This window comes from Siniperca chuatsi, linkage group LG6 (assembly GCF_020085105.1).
Source record: "Siniperca chuatsi isolate FFG_IHB_CAS linkage group LG6, ASM2008510v1, whole genome shotgun sequence".
NCBI lineage: Eukaryota > Metazoa > Chordata > Actinopteri > Centrarchiformes > Sinipercidae > Siniperca > Siniperca chuatsi.
The window spans coordinates 3022882-3035335 of NC_058047.1; the positions used below are offsets into that span (position 1 = coordinate 3022882).

The 12454-nt window shown below is 41.8% G+C and overlaps 1 long non-coding RNA gene across 1 annotated transcript; it reads right to left on the reverse strand.

The window, feature by feature from the left end:
* Positions 1-848: 848 nt before the first annotated feature.
* LOC122877594 lies at positions 849-11768 on the reverse strand. The gene is made up of 3 exons (XR_006378290.1): positions 11632-11768; positions 2431-2497; positions 849-921 (listed from the first exon to the last, which is right to left on the reverse strand). It is a non-coding gene; the product is annotated as an uncharacterized LOC122877594 (long non-coding RNA).
* Between the last annotated feature and the right edge of the window lie 686 nt (positions 11769-12454).

The window sequence follows — 12454 nt, forward strand, 5'->3', positions numbered from 1 at the left end:
GATTGCAGTCCTGGTTGACTGGCGACACCTTTGGTTACTGTTGGGACTGGCAAGTGCATTTTAATAATACAGGTCCTGAGCCTTGTTCGATATGACATGTGTATAGACAAACTTTAGGCTGAGAGGATTCATCATGCCGTGTTGTTTTAAAAAAGAAGCCGTATGTATGGTGGCCCTGAGGGTCAAAACACAACAACATTTCAGAAAACACAATAATCAATCCAATAAAAACAAGAAGTGTTGTCCCACCTTTTCCATAATCTGAAATGTCCTTTTCTCAAAAGTTGTTGTGTTTTGTGAAATGTTGCTGACCCTCAGGGCCACCGTACTTATGTCTTGTGCGTCACATTCATACATACATGCATCATTTCCTGTGAATCCCAACAAGGCGGACTCCAACAATAACAATGAACATCCCTATATTAAGTGTCAATTACAGAATGTAAATATGAATGTCTATGTCTATACAAATAGTATGAAAAATTGGGTTTGATTCAATGCAAATCTTAGCTGTAAACATACAGTATTTGCTCCTTTTATAAACTGCAGGTATTTTTTGGTTAAAGTCTGATTGCCCTTAGATACACATTGTAAATAAAGCTTATAGTTTTGTTTCATATCTTTCATAACAGAATGGGCTCCTAAAGCCTCAGAAGAGAGCACAAGCTGGAAATCCCAGCAAATTGACCTTTGACCTGTCTCAGTGCTCAAGAGGGTTGACAGGAGAAATGGGTGCATGAAGAGCGGAGGAAAGAGGTGGAGGAGGGGGAGAAAGGGTTGGGGCGGGGGAGTTAAATTTTTCAATAGGACTGTCAAGGACACACAGCGCCCCACCCAGCTCCACTCACCTGAAAGAATGTGTTCGGAGACCAAAAAGAAGCAGGTGTCCTCTTCACACATCTGCACATTTGTTCGTCTTTCCTGTAAAGATTTGAAACACCACAGAGCGGTTTAAGAGCTGTGGAAAAGCAAAAGGTTTTCTTAGAAAGATTACAAAAGAATTGGAAAGAATAATTTATTTATTAATTCACTCTCCTGTACCCAGAGGAGCTGAAATGAAAGGACACACACACACACACACACACACACACAGACAGCCTCCTCTTCCTCCCTGGGTAGCTGTTAGCAGTGTGAGGAGAAGCTCCCAGCAGAGACGGCAGGGAGAAGAGTCAAGGGTCTGCCACTTACAGCAGAGATCACCGCAGTGAAAAATTTATATCAGACACACCACGCCCAGTGTGTGCCTGCGTGTGCGTGCGTGTGTGTGTGTGTGGTACAGGGAGGAAGGGGGGGGGGCAGTAGAAGAGCACTTAAGTCAATACATGTGGAATGAGTGAAGTACATGTGTTACTGTAATGCAACAACAGTCATGTGCATGTGTTGTGTTGTGTTTACTGTGTGGCGCTTCATGTTGTTTCACTACATCCGTCTCCCAATCTGTCTGTCCATGCGTCCATTCGTTGTCCATCCATCTGAACATCAGTCCATTCGTTCCAGGACCATAAACCATCCATCCATCCATCCAACCATCGTCCATCCGTTTTATGTCCATCTTTCTGTCTATCCATTTATGCATTCATCCATCCTTTCATCTACATATCTATTCATCCACCAGTCCATCCGTTCATCTGACTATCCATTGATACTTGGTTCCAAAGAGGCCCACATGGACACAAATGCACCCATCAGAATTTAAATAATAACTTCCCTGTGTTGTCTGACACAATGAAAGAATGTAAAACAAGCTTTTCAGGGAGGCAAAGTGAGCGCAACATTTCCCCACATGCAGCCCCGTCAGATTAGATTAGGATTAGACTGAAGCAAACAGGATGTCATTCTGTGTTAATCTCTCCTAAACTCAGTTTAGCTGTACCACAGCTGACAGCTGAGGCCCATTTGGTCTCAGAGACGGCCGGTCGCTGCTGACATTATCAACCTCGCCTCTCCATCCACACACACACACACACACACACACACACACACACACACAGTTTACAGAGTTGTAAAGGCCTGGAAGGAACATAGTGAAGCTGGCAGCCACCTGAGAGAGTTGATCCACACAACTGCCTCCGTCAGCAACTTCTTCAGAGCTTTTTAGCCACTTTCCTCCTCTAATTCATTTCCCAGTCACGGCCTGGGTTCACAGTGTTCCGCTCCAGACGTGTTTTGGGTTTGACGTCCCCCAAGGTCTGAGGATAAAAGCTACGCATGAGTCTCTCCAGGTGAGACGAGGAAGTGGAGGGGGGCAGCTTGATTTCTACAAACCCCCATACCTTACTTCCCATACTCCCTTCCTGTCTTTTCTCCTCCGTCCTTCTCCATCCACTTCCGTCCAATGACAGGGAGGTCCTGACTGATTGACAGGTCTCTCATCAGGGGGGACGTGTTCAGCCTATTGAAATCTACTTAATATCAATTATTCAGACACACCTCTCTCAGTCCTCTAACAACGTGGCAGGTAGAGGATGAATGGCTTCCTCAGTGGCTCTGGAGTCACCTGCACACAAATAAACACAAAAACACACTAGCACTGTACAGTACATGCACGCATTTGGACTCTCTTTGACATCATGCTTTCCTTAACCCTAACCATCACAACTGCATGGCTTACCCCCACCACTAGCCTAACCTTAACACTAAAAACAAGTCTTAACCTTCAAACAGCCCTTTGAACAAATGAGGACCAGACAAAAGATCCTCATTTTCCAAAACTAGCAAGGTCTAAAACTCAAGTAGCTCCTCGCAAAGGTAGACGAGCACACACACACATAGTCTGAGGTCCCAAGTGCAGCGGTGGAAGAGGTACTGGGATCCTTTAAGGGGGTAAAAACAGCAATACTGTAATGTAAAAGTCCTGCTTTGAAATTTGTACTAGTATTATCAGCACAATTAACTTGCATTTTCATTTGGCAGAATGTCCCATTCAATCATCCATCTATTCATTATTCTAGATGTATTACTGCATTATTATTAATGACGCATTAACATGTAAGCAGCATTTTAATGTTGTGGCTGGTTGAGGTGAAACTAATCTCATCTAACATGTTTGGCAATTGTTTTTGTAACAAGGCTTCATATTTTAGAAGCTGATCGTATGTATGTTTTGTATGTAACATTTCTTAAAACATAAAAGGCATCGAGACAAAATGTAAAAGCAGCATAGGGCATTATAAAAAGACATTTAAACACAATTAAAAAGAGTTAAATAGAAAATAAAATCAGATAAAACAGGAGAGTAAAGGGTACAGTGCAGTGTAAGGAATTAATCAAAAGTCTCAAATTTGATTTAATAAAAGTCAGCAACAAAGTCTGTTCCAGATATATGTAGCATAAAAACTGAACGTTGCTTCTCCATGTTTAGTTTTGACTCTGGGGACAGAAAGCAGACCTGTCCCAGACGACCTGAGAGGTCAGGATGGTTCATAATGTAGTAGAAGATCAGAAATGTACTTTGGCTCTAAACCATTCAGTGCTTTATAAACCAACAGCAGTACGTGGAGTGAAAAGTACAAAACTTACCTCTGAGTACCTCAAAATGATGTAAGCAATAAAACATGATAAGGTGTATGAGGTATATAAAAGTAACAAGACCCCAGGCCAGGCAGTAATACATTTGGCTAATTATACATTTTTACTGTCAGTGAACCTTAAAATGTATCTTCGATCAATTCTTTGTCTACTTTTAATCATTTTAACCTCACATTAGGGTTGCTTGTTTTTCCCAGTAAGAGTTGAATGAAGTATTTATTTGACAAAATCCTGACTCAAGGTGAACTTACTAGTTTTTCCCGGGGCTTTCAAACATATCACACAGTTTTCTTCAGCAGATGGCATTAGCTCAGTTGTCATGGAGATGGATCTGTTGACATGCAAGCTCAGCAGCTGTTGATTTCACCCACAGCACTTAGGACTTCTTGTTCTTAAAAGTTAAGCATTCCAGTTCATTCTTGACCTTGGAAACAGTAGTTTGACAAAACAATCCCAACTCAAGGGCCACTTACTTTCAACTTATTTTTATTGGTCTTCATCAGCAGATGGAGTATGCTCAGTTGTCATGGAGATGGTCATGTCAATAATACTGATGATTATGTGCTGTTGAGCAGTAATTATGAATGGTGGTTATGCTGTTGAATGAAAGTATGCCTGAGGTGTCCTATTTGATTTTAACAAAAACCTGCCAGCCAATCAGAAACCAGTACAGTATATTCTGTGGCAGTGGCATAAGCTTCAGTACAGTACAGGACTCAAACTCAGATGTCTACATATCAAACAACATCTATCAATATAAAATATTATGCTCCACGTGGGAAAAAGGTGAGAATGATAAACAGTATGAAACAAATAGCTTGTGAGACTTAAAATCAAAATGAAGAGGACTAGCTGCAAGATATTTAAATAACACAACCAGGAGAACATTCCCAGCTCCAAGCCTCCTTCTCCTCCCATTACATCCCAGCTGGGCTAATAAAAGGATTTCCAGCTTTGTGTAGAATGGAGGACATCTCCTGTTCCTTTTGATGCCTCTATTAAACACTTTTCCAAGGTGAGCTAAACGTCCTCCTCTCTCCTCCTCCTTCCATCATTTCCCACCTCTTAGCTTCCTATTAACCCTTCCAAACCCGCCCCCAGTCCGCCCAAATCTGGGCTCTGGAGGAGACAAGCCAAAATGAATAAGGGGGCCGAGGAGGGTCAGCAGAAAGGCATGATGGGACTTATCATGGAGCACATATGGGAATTGTGGGGGATTTGAGTGGGAGCGTAGCGGACACAGAAATGGATCAGCCTGTGACATCATTAACCACGGGGAGCTTCCATCCGCTTGGATTTCTGGGATTTCTGTAAGCCAGTCGGTGAAGGGTTGGGAGAGGCCGACTGGTCGGGGAAGTGGTTGTCCGAGATTGAGAGACCGGAGTGTGTGATTGGCCGAAAAGCTGATATTGTGATTGAATGTGAAATTTAAAAAAAATCAAGTTAGAGATAGAAATAGGGAGCCTCAGAGAGAGATTCAGGGATTTTTTTTTATTTCTGTCCTCTTTGTTCCTGCTTTCTTTTTTGCTCCATACAGTATCACCAAAAATGAATACAAATTTCCCAAATAAACACACTCCCGCCCATGTGACTGTGCACCCCAGGCAGAGTTTGGAAGTGTCAGTGGATAAGTTGTCTCTGTCAGCAGGTCTGGCTGCTTGATGGTCGGACTTTGTCGAGGTGTTGTTTTTTCTCCCTTCGTTAGACTCGGCGTTAATTACTAATCTCACGGTCCAGCGCAGGACACTTGTGCTAACGTTAACTCTCTCTCACTAATGAGGGGGAAACCAGACAAACAGAGGGGATTTACAGCACATCACATGCACACTATTTCACAGTCACACACACAAAAACAGACCCACAAACACTTGGAAAAAGAGAAGACAGAAGCTTCGAGAGAGAGACCAGTGAAGACAAGTACACATACTGTATAAAAACTCATTTGTTGTGTATATAACTACTTACAAAAATATACATGAGTGCATAAGTGTAAGTAATTGGGTCCAGATTCATGTCTCTTATTAACTTATTTACTTTTATTTGTCTTTTATTTACAGTTTTTTCTTTGTCATTTTGCAACTTGTTTTTTTTTTAAAGTGCTCTACAAAAAATATAATTAGGCTATTACTAAAAGAGTGCACAAGCCCAACCACTCTTACACTTACATACACACACAATCAGAGAAACACAGTGCACACACAACGCATGCAGCAGCATGCTAAAATGCTAAACCAGCAAAATGTCTGCCCCATGCCAGATGCAGCATCGGTGTGGGGCAGACATCCACTATGCATATGTGCACACACACAAATCGTTTTATAATTCTATACTTTTGAGGACCCTCATTGACATAATGCATTTCCTAACGTTAAACTAATCCTAACCTTAACCCTAAAACCAAGTCTTGACCCTCAAGTGGCACTTTGAAAAGGTGAGGACCAGACAAAATGTTCTCTCTTTCCAAAAAACTCTTCAGTTTGCAAAAATGTCCTCACATTGTGAGAAATGTCCTGACTTTGCCAAATGTACTCACTTTCCTAAAATGTTCTACTTTTCCAAAGGGACCCGACTAGGGTTGGTGCAAAATGACGGTATATACGGTGTGATTGTAGAAATGTGTCCACTGGCAGAGATTTGGCAACACTGCTTCCATCACGGGAGCTATCCTTTAGTGTCTCTGCTATATATTCGGGGCAGGCTATGTGGCAAATCAAGGCTGGATTCTCACGTGATCTCGCAAATCCAGCTGCCTCGCAAGGTAACGTGATTTAGGCAGCAGGACTGCTCACCACGTTCTCACGTGACGTGGGAGCGACAGTTGGTGGCGGTAATGCACCTCTAAGCTGGCTTGCCAACAGCCACAGGAGAAGAAGGTGACAAGAAATGGGGAGAGGAGAGAGAAGTTGTAAATACAGAATCAAAATCAAAATAATCAATCAAAATAATCAAATGTGATGAAGTACGGTATGGTTATTTTTCAAACCATTTCTTAATTGAATTTACAAAACTATTACTGTATCGTGATATATACCATTCCTGTGATATAAACTTACATATACCGTGATAGAAGATTTTGGCCATATCGCACACCCCTTGACCCGACCTTCAAAAATGATCTCAATTGCAAAAAATATCCTCATTCTTCAAAAATGTCAAATATGTCTTCATTTTCTAAAATTGTTCCCACTTTCCAAAAAAACTGTCCACACTTTCCGAAAATGTCTTCATTTTCCAAATATGTACTTAATTTCCAGACATGTCCTCACTTCCTAAAAATGTCCTAAATTTCCAAAAATGTCTCAGTCTAAAAGAAAAGCCCCCACTTTATGAAAATGTCCTAGTTTTTCAAAAGATGTTTACACTTTCCAAAAACGTCCCCACTTTATAAAAATGTCCTCACTTTTTCTAAAAATGCCCTTGACCCAAATAATGCCCTCAGTCACCCAAATGTCCTCCCTCCCAAGGTGTAAAACTCAAATTGGTCCTCACAAAGACAGAAGCATAACAACAACACACACACCTTCCCCATCCTGTCCCATCCTGTCCCATCCTGCCTCTGTGTGCTGCCCCCTGAGGGACACCACAATTAATGACCCTGCTGATGACCGCATCAGTGCTGGTGGGGCAGGCGACGTCCTCTGAGAGAGTACATCGTGACCAGAGGTGAGGTCTGTGTGTGTGCACGTGTGTGTGTGTGTGTGTGTGTGTGTGTGTGTGTGTGTGTGTGTGTGTGTGCGAGATCAGGTCGGTGCATATGGAAGAGCTGAGAGAGGCACCTCTGGTCCCAGGTGATGTCACAGCGCTGTCGTGGCTGCACGTGTGTTAGCTCACGCTTGTGTGTGTTGTCCACACTTTACTCGCTCGTTTCCCAGCGCCAGGTGACGGGTGTGTATCGACGGGCCGAGCGTCTGTTTTTGCTGAGGTATGTGTGGACGTACGTGTGTGTCGGAGGCAGACGCAGCATTTTAAAGCTTGGGCTTCAGCACAAAGGGAGCTGCGCTAGCTAACCATCAGCGCTTTAGCTGCAGCGTCCAGCTCTGAAGGGGGCGGGGGGTGTCGGGCCGCCTCCCCCGCCAGGATGCTCCCTGCCCCCCTCTGTGGCCCCGGAGCCTGGCAGGGTGATGAAGGAGAGGCTGTCAATAAGAAAACAGGCCACGCAGAGGTTCAAACAAACTGCTGTTAGAGACACAAACTAACAAGCCTCAGGCCAAGGCCTCTTCTTCATCTCTCTTCTTCTCTGTTCTTCTTCTTCTCTGGTCTTCAACGTCTGCTTTTTAGTTGCTCAAAGGGTCCTTTTATCATGCACGTCACAGATTCCACCTTCTTCAGCACTTTGTGCGTTTGATTACACCTGTTTATGTGCTGGTGATGTTGTTTGCTCAGCCACTCTGTTGTGTGTGTAAGTGTGTAAGCGTTCACGTCGCTGGTGTGTATGTGTGTGTGTTCTCTTAAAATCAACCTGCTGACACAAGGTCTGTCCAGTTTAGATACCGAGCACCGAGGGCATTGCTGAACTTGAAACTCTCCTGTATTTCTTTAAAGTTTACACTGACATAAGTGCTCACATTTACACTCGCTCAGCTCCTTCATGTACACATCGCCTCGGTGTGTGTTTTAGCTGCAGGCTGGACTGACATTTCCGGCCAGTACGGACACACTATCTGGTCTAATATATGAAAAATATGGATCCAGATGGCTAAAACTGAAGTGGTTCACCAAAACAGCATGTTGATTCAACAACTGTCATCATCCTGTCATCCTCTAATACTGCTGTAAGTTCATTCCCACATCCATCTTTCAGGAATCACCACCGTATCACTGTAGAAGGGACCTCCCGTGGCAAACTGGTCCCAGATGAGGCACCAGACTAAAGGACAATCACTCCGACAGCGTGTTTTGTTTCTGACATCCCTCGTACATTGGTATCTCAACAGATTCGCTTCTATTTCTGCAAATATAGTATATAGAATATATACTGTATGTATATAAACCATCAGATTATCTGACCTGAAATTTTACAGATCAAAATAGCCAGCTTGAACGTAATTTTTGTCTGGATCTTTTCTGGATTTTCAGAAAACATCCAGCAAAAAGCAGTAGAATTTTGTCTTCAACATGGCTAAAACACACAGTACAGAAAATAAAAACATGTTGGATAAAAAAAAGATAAATACGGTTTTGCAAGAAGTAGCATGGTGCAAAATATGTGCACGTGTTAGCATGCAAAGTCCTTCTGCATGGAAGTTTGAATGAATTACTTTTTGAAGGTGGTTGTCAAGGCCAGGTGGTTGTCAAGGCCGGTGACTTGATGAAAGGGGTATAAAAGGTCCCGTGTGATGAGGATGGGCTCACGCGGGTGGCAAGGAGAGGAATGGTGGCCGGTTGTGTTACCAGTCAGCTTGCAGGGGAAGACGTTGGTGGCCTGAACCCTGCATAAAAAACCTAGCGCGTGTCCCCTGCAGTGAGTCCCGTGTGTCCTGTGACCTTAGATGCTGCCCATGATTAGTTTTTATGAGGCCTAATGAGTGCTTATGCATTCTCTGACCAGCTCTGATTAATATTGATGAGATCCCGGGATTGCTGACATGCACCTTTCCAGAAAGGCTTGATTATGACCCGTGCATGTAAACACACGAGTCGGCTTGAGGAGGGACGAGAGGGACAGCCAGGTGGTGCTTTTCAGCCTGAACATCCCAACGCTGTATAACAAGTCTCATCACAGTGCAGACAAATTAAGCTGTGATGAAAGAGGGGAAACACTATATCTTCTTTTTTTTAAGAATAGAAGGATTGCATTTACCACATTTTCACTAAAATGTGAAATGCTACCACCCCAGCCCACACCAGGTATCCCCATTGTCCTGTTTGTTTGTGTGTGTGTGTGTGTGTGTGTGTGTGTGTACCACCAATTAACTATATTTGTAGTCCAGTATTTTGAATCTGGAAATTTGTGTTGTCTTGAATTGTGAAAAATTCAAATTGTAGAAATATCATTTACATTGTAAAGTTTAGCCATCTTTTGTTTTAATACCAGGAGCTCTAGTGCATATTTAGCAGCTTATTTGCGCCCTTTCTCCAACTTTTTGTTACTGGAAAGCGTTTTGCCAGCAGCCAACATTGCAAAAGGATCTTGTTTACTAATCTGTGGTGATTGTAGGTTTCAACAGCATATTAGCTTATGTGAATCCAGTACCAAATCTGCTCATCAAATCTATTTTGGTTCAGCTTTCAACATTTGCCAGTAACTAAAGATAAGAATAAGTAAAATCCAAATATTCAATTTAAACCACCTATTGTTGGTTAATAAGGCAGAAAAACTGCAGTTTTTAGTGGCAGCCTAATTAATGCGTACAACCCGTAGCTACTGTACGACCTGAAAATGAACGAAACCTGAAAATGTTGAGGACATGAAGTCCTCGTAAAACTCTATTTTAACTGATCGGTCACATAATGAGCCTCAAGTTTATGCTAAAAGAAACTTCATATTGAATCTTTTTAATCTTAATGTGAGTGTGCTTGGTAAGAGGCAGAAAATGCATGAATGATCTCATTCAGGTGAGTGTTTAGTGTCATTCACTCACTCACTCACTCACTCACAGGTACCTGGATTGAGCCCCGCCTTCAATAATTCAACAAAATGGAAGGTAGAAATGGACTGTCCACATTAGAGCCACCTGTCCATCACAGACCTGTCACAGCAGGACGATGGTTCACTCACATTTACCCTGCATCACATTTAAATCCACTGACTGTATCTATTAATTAGTAGCTCTCCCATTAGTGAAGGTAAGAGCATTAAAATAAAATGTTTCTACCTGTGCAAACACAGAACAAACACTCACTATGTTCCAGGATTTATACAGCAGGTGTGTCTGTGTCTATCAGCTGTTTGTGACTCACTTTGTATTACAGAGAGACCAAACTAAAGGGAAACTAGGAGATTAAGAGAGAGAGAAAAGTAAGGTGGAATGACAGGTGCGGAAAAGGGAGGCCTGAATAATTCAGTGAGTGGTCTGGCAAGATTTCATCTCTCTGTTGATCACTCTCTTCATATTTCCTGCCCCTGCTGCTTTTAACTTCCCTCTTCATCCTCCAGTGTTAAATCTGGCATCTGATTTTCATTTAGTACACTGGGTTAAGTCACATTTTAAACATTTGATTATTATTTAAATATGTCTAATTAATCTTGTTTGTAATTTTTAAAATGTTAGTAATTTGTACTATTTTCTGAAACCCTGTTGTGTTCTGGTCTTCCATTTCTTTGTGCCTTAGTTTTTTTTTTCTTGGGAAATTCCAACAACACCCCAAACATGATGATGCCTTTAGAATAAAGTAATATTTAGGAAAGTTGAACTATTCATATTACAGCACATAAAGAACATTTGAACATCTGAATTAACCTGAGACCTGGCATACAGTATTTGGTGTGTACTTTTACTTTATCCATTAGCTAAAGGAAGGTCTTTTGTCCACCTTTCACATTATTATTTAGTTAGTATTTCTTGACTAACATTGTGATGAAATTTGACATTCAGTATTTGAGCGTGACCTTGGGAACAGCAGTTTGACAAAATAATCTATTTCAAGGAACAAGCAGTTGATGGTATAACCCCGGCACGATGTGGGACCAGGATTGATATTGCTAAATCAACAGGGACCACAGGAAGTATCTTATTGACATACCCTTACATGGTTCAGGCTGTTCTGGTTCACTTTTCATAGTTATACCTACGAAAACTAATGCACTATAATTCGTATGTAACCCACGTAATCGTTACATTTATTATTAGGCGGCGACCTCTAGCGGCCTCAGTAATTATGACGGGAGCAAAGGAGGAAGTCACATGAGGAATATAATATAAAGGGGTCAAACACAGGACTTTCACCCTGAAAGGGTTCGTGTCCCGTGTGAAACCAAAAGTCAATGTTAACTTATTTTAAGTTACGCTTACTTATTTTAAGTTACGTAACCTACGTAAGTTAAGTCGCGTGATTTGACTTAACTTACACTGTCATTGTTGGGTGCATGGACGGCACAGGGGTAAAGTTCCCGTCCACTATTACAAAGACCTGAAGTTTCATTCCCAGTCGTGGTAGGCCTACCTCGAGCTTGGTCATCTTGGTCGTGCATTCCAACAAACACGATTGGCCGCGTTAGTGGGTGGGAAGCCAGTGAGGGATCATGTCCTTGACTCCTACTGGTTAGGTGGGACGTCTATACGGTGGGCAGTAGAACTGGGGGGTAGAACAATACAAAGGTAGGTTTAGCAGAGACAAGGACTGCAGTGAAGAGGGGACTGGAAATTCTTAAATTGTGAGAACATCATTTAAAAACAAATAAAATAAAAGAACACTGTTACCATCACTATATTAGCTAAGCACTGTTGCTAGCTGTTCATGTGTGACTGTGACAAGTGTTAATCATCAAATGTACTGTTCACTTATGGAAATAATGTTAAACCTTGACTGTCCCAGTTTCAGTTTTCGTTGTTAACAGACAGAGCTCATGGAAAACAAAAATATATTTTAACACAATAAACTTTACAGCTAATAATACCAACACAGAAAATGCCATTTAAGTCACTTATTGTATCAACACTACTTTGCCAAGAACGCACTGCCAGTTAAATTAGCTGAAAGCAGCAGAAAAATTACGCTACAAAACAAAATGACTCATTTAACTGGACAGTTATAAATCATGGGTTACTATGATTTATTAGGATGTATATTCGTGAGATATTTAAAATGATAACAATTGCAGCAGAGGGTAGAGACTTCAAATGTCTCAACACTGAGAAAATAGTCTGAGAGCATGTGCATCTGCAGAAAAGTGTGACGACAAATATGTCTTTTCTACCTTTTTATCTATTCACTTATTTTGGTCTATTTTAGTTTCTAACTTCTACTTTCTGGTCTTTTTCATTCC